Below are 6,804 nucleotides of genomic sequence, written 5' to 3'. Positions count from 1 at the left end.
TTGCATGACCTTGTCACCACTTTTTTTTAACGACTCCCTTTGCTAACTTTTTGCTGGAGCCTTAGGAAGGCTTTTGATTTCTAATGTGTTGTTTCTTTGCAAAAAAACTAAGTCAGGAACGATGAAGGCTTGCGACAAAGAGCAGTGGTACATCTTTCTCATCGGGTGTTGGTGAAAGATACAGAACTTACCCTGGTGGACAGCATCTCCAAACGTGTTCAGATGGGTCTGCTTGGTTTCCTGATTTTCATCATCCTTTATGGTCACCTGTAAAGAGTGAAGCAGAAGCATAATGCTACTGCTACATAATGTTCTTCTGTGCCCACTGCTCCACTAGTCAATATAAGTACATGAGAGAGATCACAAATGAGAAGAGCCCATCCAGCAGCTACATCACCCTGCAACTCACAACAGGCAGCCCCACTGGAGCTCAGCAGGTGTGAAAGGTAAGGCCGCTGCTGTAAGAGGTGTTAGTGGGGCCAGTAGGGGGCGCTCGCCCTGAGGGCTGCGTGGGTCCTAATGCCACAGTATAGTGACGGGGACACTATACTGTAAGAAAAAGTCTCTGTCCTTTGGATAAGACGTAATATCAAGGTCCTGACTCTCTGTGACCATTAAAAATCCCAAGGTGTTTTTTCAAAAAGAGTAGGGGTGTCACCCTGGCCAAATTCCCCCCCCGGCCTTTACCAGTCGTGGCCTCCTAATAATCCCTGTCTTTGAACTGGCTGCATCACTCTGCTCTCCTCCCCACTGAAAGCTGATGAGTGGGGAGAGTACTGGAGCATCATCCAGGTGGGGCTGCACACTGGTGGAGGGGATCCCCATGACCTGTAAAGAGTTTTGAGTGGAGTGTCCAGAAAAGCGCTATATAAGTTTAAGCAATTATTATTACCCAAGTCGTATAGTAGCTAATTGATCCAAGGGGCCCATCCAGCTGTGGAGAAGGTAAAGAAGTAGCTCCTGCTCTTCGGTTTAAATACAAGTCCACATATTTCACTTCAGTTTCCTTATAAATATTACTGGGAAAAAATTAACTCGTGTTGAATTGAAATCATTTCACTGAATCAGAAACGCTGTTAGTCATTGTCGTTTCAGTCTCATATTTTAACATATTCTCTCATGAGAATTAAAGATGTATGTGTGTTCGTGCTATTAATTTGTACACTTCTTATTATTTTTTACAAACAATCACTGTTTAGTAAGCTAGCCATGTTAACACAATACAGCCATCTTCCGAATAATAGTATTAACAAAGATAATAATGCACCTTTGTTTAATAAAGTTCCCTTAGCCCATTGAGAAACATTTCTTCAGGCATCTTCCACCTAAGTCCTTGGAAGGCGATCAGTGCTTTTGGGATTGAGTCTATGAAGACTGAGAGAATCTAGAAAATTCGGCCTCTGTCCGTCTGGAAGGCAAAATGACCGTCCAACTGAAAACCATTCACGGGCCCTCTTAGCAGAAAAGCTGGTCTACTGTCTCCCTCTTGTGGTATTGTGCGGTACTAGCACATCCCGAGTACATTTCGTTTTTCCTGGTTACAGTAGTTGTTTCACAATTGTGTGACTTCTAATGAACTAGGAACAGGGTTTATAGGTTTATTATGTTTGTTTGTTTGTTTTTTTAGTTTAGACCGAGAAATGAAAATGAAAAACAGTCTTTCAATGAAATTAACTGTTTCACAAGAAGAAGAGTTAAAAAAATATTTCTAAAAAAAAAGAAAAAAAGAAAAACAGAAAAAGTTCTGTTTCTCGTTTTCTTCAATTCGTCTTGTTCTTAGTTAATAGATTAAGCTCCAGAAAACACTGTTTAAAATAGCATCATGTTGGACGTGTTTTTGTGGCTTATGGGAATTCTGTTTTCATCACCAATTTAAATAACCGATTTCTTGATGTGGAGGAAATTACAGCATTTTACTTATCAGTTCCATTTAGGGTCAGCTAGATATGTTTAGATTTCTGACTTAATTAAATGGCTTTCACATGATTAGAGGCTGCATAATTCTTATGTAAATCATTATACTTGACATTCGTCAAAATACTGCCGGAATTCAAATGAAACCCACTTGCACTACATCAAGAAGAAAAGTTATTTCACAGACAAAACTAAGAAAACGTTTGAAACTCGCTGCCGAAAATTGTTGCAAATATTCGATTTGCTGCTGGGGGAGCCAACTTAAGGTCCCGCACGCTTTTTCTGAAATATTCCTTACAAATGACCTTTACCATGATGAAAGTCAGTTTTGCTGAAACAGAGGAATGGATCTGCGTTTGAAGGGAAAAATGTGTATCGGCAATCTTCCAGAAAGCCTCAATGGCAAGTAACCAATACATCAAATGCTAACAAACTATAAAGTGCTTTCAGGAGATAAAGGTCTGGAATACTGTTTAATATGACATAAAATTGTTCTATGCTACGCGGCCTGTTTTGTCTTAATTCAACACATGTAATGTACGTCTTGTTAGCCCTAACCAAATAGCTGCCCACTTCACTAAACATTATGAAAACTGAACAACTCAAGTCATGACATCTGACACAAAATCTGCTTTTGATGTGAGTGCAGTCCAGGGAAATACAAATGATCTCAAGATCGGGGTCCTGCAAGGACGCAACGAGAGTTTTTAAACCGCTTAAGCACGGAGGATAACTACTGTATCTAGCAGAGGAGGATACATCTGGAAGAAGCGCAGTCTGTCACAGCTGAATGACCCTTGATATTCAGGGTTTTTTTTTAAATTAAATTGAGCTCACTGATAAGATCATAGTACTACGGAACCTTGGAAAGCAACAAACTGCGTTTTCAGTCCTCATCCTCATGAAGTATTGTCTTCTCTCTGCAAATGCACGGTGATTACCATTCGTATGACAGTTAGACAGCGCTATAGTATTGTAATAAGTTCATTCTTACTTTAATAACTGAAACTTAATAATTTCCCTCCGGTAGTTGGGTTAGACCCTAGCGAATGCGCCAGGGAGTATCTGGCGAGACTCGCCTCGCTGAGCGAACCGCAGCCGCAGTCCTCCGTCTTCCAGCTGTGCGCTCAGGGGATCCGGCACAGGGGCCGAGAGAGGCCTGGCCAGTCCTCCACAGGGGCAACGGGGAACCAACGCGCTTCTCTCACGGGCCTGGAGTCGAGGCCCTGGAGCTTTTATATGGCACAGCCTGGTCGTCTTCCTCTTACTATAGTGGTGCAGGTTGGGAGCTGCGTCAGCATGCGTTGGCTGCTAAGCAAACAAGTAATAGGTTTATTCCATGCTGAAAAGTGAAGAAAGAGAACACAAAGTTTCGGCTGTGGAACCTTCTTCAGGTGAATTCTTCATTCTTTCTTCTCTTTTCAGCATGGAATAAACCCACTACTTGTTCCCCTTACTATGGCCGGAAGAAAAAAATCGGTTTAATTTACCCATCATCCCACATTTCAGCCCAGTCACTTTTTTTCTGTGTTCTGAAAGATGGGAAACTAACCACGGTGAAGTAAGAAAAAAGGACAGATTTCACTCAATGGTGGGACGTACAGATTGCGAGTGGTTTTGCTCAACCCGAGATATTGTAGCTAAGGGGACCTGCTTCTAAACGGGCCACCTAGTGGAGAACTTCGATGCTTGCGTTTCAGATGCTCAATATTCAAAACACAAAAGAACATTTCGGAAGCTTTTGTCCGCTGTAAAAAAGTCTTCGCCCCGTTGCGTTACAATAAAAACAAAAAGACCATTAACAAATAAATACAATACAAAAAACATTCGATTTCTTTATAATTTAAAGAAACAACATTTATTTGAAAAAATTGCAAAACGATCTTGTTCGTTTACTGTTATGAAATAAGTGCTTCTGAACTTTGTGTACATGAATATTATGCTTTGCGAAACAGCGCAAAGCTGAAACTTGTTTTGCTCAAAATTGACTCGCACACAGTCTTTCATGAATCAGGCCTGCAGACGTGTCATCAGCACAAATAGTAGATTTTCATGTGTCATCCACATATATACTGTATGTCCATATACTGTAGCTAACTGAAATCACCACAGTTCCAGTGCCATTCACAATACCAGTCAATATAAAATGTATGTTTGTAATTCATGTATTTCTCAAAACGATGGAAAAAAGAACAATAAAAATATTGATACATGAAAGTTCTAATTTATCTGTTTTTTTTTCCCAGTGGTGTTTTGAAAAACACACTGTGTTCCTCAGCTCTTTTCTTTCTTTTGAGTTTGAGACTAAAGAAAAGACAACACATATCTACCATCTTTTAAGGTTAAATAAGTGTCAACGAACCTCGTTTTTTTAAGACGTCTGAAGAACCCCACATTATTTTGAATACCTTTCCTGATGTTGCTGTCATGGAGATTTAATAAGCCTGACGAAAATCATCTAACTTCTTTGTGGAAAAGAGAAGAAAAAAACGTGCATGTATAATTTAGTGGATTTAGCTGCGTGTGTTGTGCTACTGTGAAATTTTCTCTGACAGCTGCTAAGATGCCCTTTTCAATGGTCCCATACAGCCTGATAGACCAGTATCTGACAGTGAGTGGAGATGATGGGATAATGTTTTGTCTACCTGGCTTCGTCATATGGATCAAGTTTTTCGTATCAGATGTAATTTCCTTAATTTCCCATTATTATTGTTGTTGTCTGCGTTGCAGTTATATGCAGTGTTTCTTCTGTGGTTCATGTAGTATCACAGACCCCTGAAGAAGAGAGAATATGTCAAATACTGTCTGCGTCCATTTACAGAAACATTTTCTCTTGCCAAGTTGTGGGATGCTGGTACCAAATGAAAAATAAAACTAATACAAAATTGTATGAGTATTCAAATTTAAGCTCACAGAGGACTTTCCAAGACATGTTCCTAAAAATATCAGAGTGAACTCCCAATGTGCTGATTTCAAATATAGAAAGTGTGCAGCTGTTTCTGGCTCCAAAACACGTCTCATTATTCAGACGTCTTTATACTTTTCCATCCTCTTTCCTGTGGAGGTCAGTATAACCTCAGAAATTTTGTTTTTAAAATTTCTGCTCTTTGTTTCACGAGGTCTGCATTCACACAAAATGTAAGAATAATATTCTACAAGGGTTGGATCATAATGTTTTTCATGAATTGAAAATTCCAATTATATATTTAAATAGCGTTCAATTGCTTTTATTCCTTTTTCATGTATGATAAAAAGTAACCTTTGTACCGTACTTTTAATAGAAAAAAACCCCAGAAAAACTGAAACATTAGATCCTTTCTCTGAGATATTTTAGAAGGATATTTTTTGCTATTTTCAGTGCTGCGTATCTCTTCCTTGAAAGAGTGCACGTTTTGAACAAAAGAAGCTCTGAAGAGTTTTGATTCAAGTATTTAATCTTGAAAGGTATTGATGGTCACAAGCTCGCAGGATCAGGTACAAAACAAGTCCCCGAGACACAAGCACAGGCTCAGAGAGGGCACACTCAGGACTTCAAGCATGAAGCTTGTCTTTGCACAAAGAGTTGTGGGGTCTGGAACAAACTGCAACATCCAGCGTGTCTTTTCTTCTTCTACTTTGGGTAGTGAAACAGAGGCAGAACAACATCATTCTGCTTCTGTGAGCTTCATCTGTTGATATTTTTCAAATCTGCAAAACTCCTCATTCAAATGGCATGAAAACAGGAGCTGGCCAGTGTTTCAGAGACATGGGAAGGAAGTGGAAGGAAGCAGTGTTGTCTGGCTGTTGTCTCTCCAATTCTCCACACTTGTCAGAAGCGGGGTGTCTCCTGAAGACTGTGTAGTGGGAACTGAAACTGAGTCAGTTGTTGAGAAATATCAGAAAGTTGTGGCTTCGTAGACAGTGATATATTTAGCCAAGATGTGGGAATGTCATGCAATCATTTCTAATCTTTTGGTTCCACTGCTGGGGCTTTTTCTTTCAAGGAAACCTCTGGCTGATTGAACCAGGATTCACCCCAGCTATGCAAAATCACAGCAGCAGGCAGGAGAATGTTGAAAAAGAGGTTTAATAACAAATGATTCAGTTGTACATAAGCACAAAGATACCTGGATAATATAATGCACTCCAGGTTTAGTGCTGGCAGCAGAATTCAGAACAGCGAAAGAAATGGAGTCTCTGAAAGAACTCTGCATGAGGCAAATCAATATAGGATATTTTACCAAAACAGTCAAATTAATATAACACACACAGCCTAACCCAGTATGTTATGCTTACAAATAGAAAACTGGAGAGTCAATATTACTCTCCTATTACCTACGGTATGTGGAATATCATCACAATCATTTTGGAAAAACATCAGGATGGAAAGCTGTTTCAGGTTGTTCTTTGTGATTTTATTAACAACTGGTTACTTTGGTGAGGAATTTGCTCGTCTCTATAATTTAGATATACAGGTATGAAGTAAGAGACATTCGTTATTGCAGGTGTGAGGCCAGTGTTTCATGATTCATTAGAAAGCACATCTGCAATCGGCGATAATACATCCAAATAACAAAACTTTATATTGTAAAATAAAAGTGTTCTATCATAATGATATACTGTACTGTATAGAGGCATTAAAGACACAACAAATGCTATTGGTTCCTTAACTCATTTGTTCCATTTTCAATGCCTGTCAGTACATTAAGCATGATAGCAAAAGTACATACAGTACAAAAGTACATAATATCTATTTGGATGAATAGGACAGATGTTTATAGAAACACTGATAAATACAAGTCTTCAGACATTATAGAATGTTTTGATAGTATGGATCCAATAAGCCTCTCTTAGAAGTAGTAATTTCATTCAGTCTCCTTCCCTTCTCAGCCACAGCTTCAGAAAACACAC

This window comes from Lepisosteus platostomus, chromosome 8 (genome assembly GCF_059453375.1).
Source record: "Lepisosteus platostomus isolate fLepPlt1 chromosome 8, fLepPlt1.hap1, whole genome shotgun sequence".
NCBI lineage: Eukaryota > Metazoa > Chordata > Actinopteri > Semionotiformes > Lepisosteidae > Lepisosteus > Lepisosteus platostomus.
The sequence above is the reverse complement of the archived record's forward strand: the minus strand, read 5'-3'. Positions refer to the sequence as shown.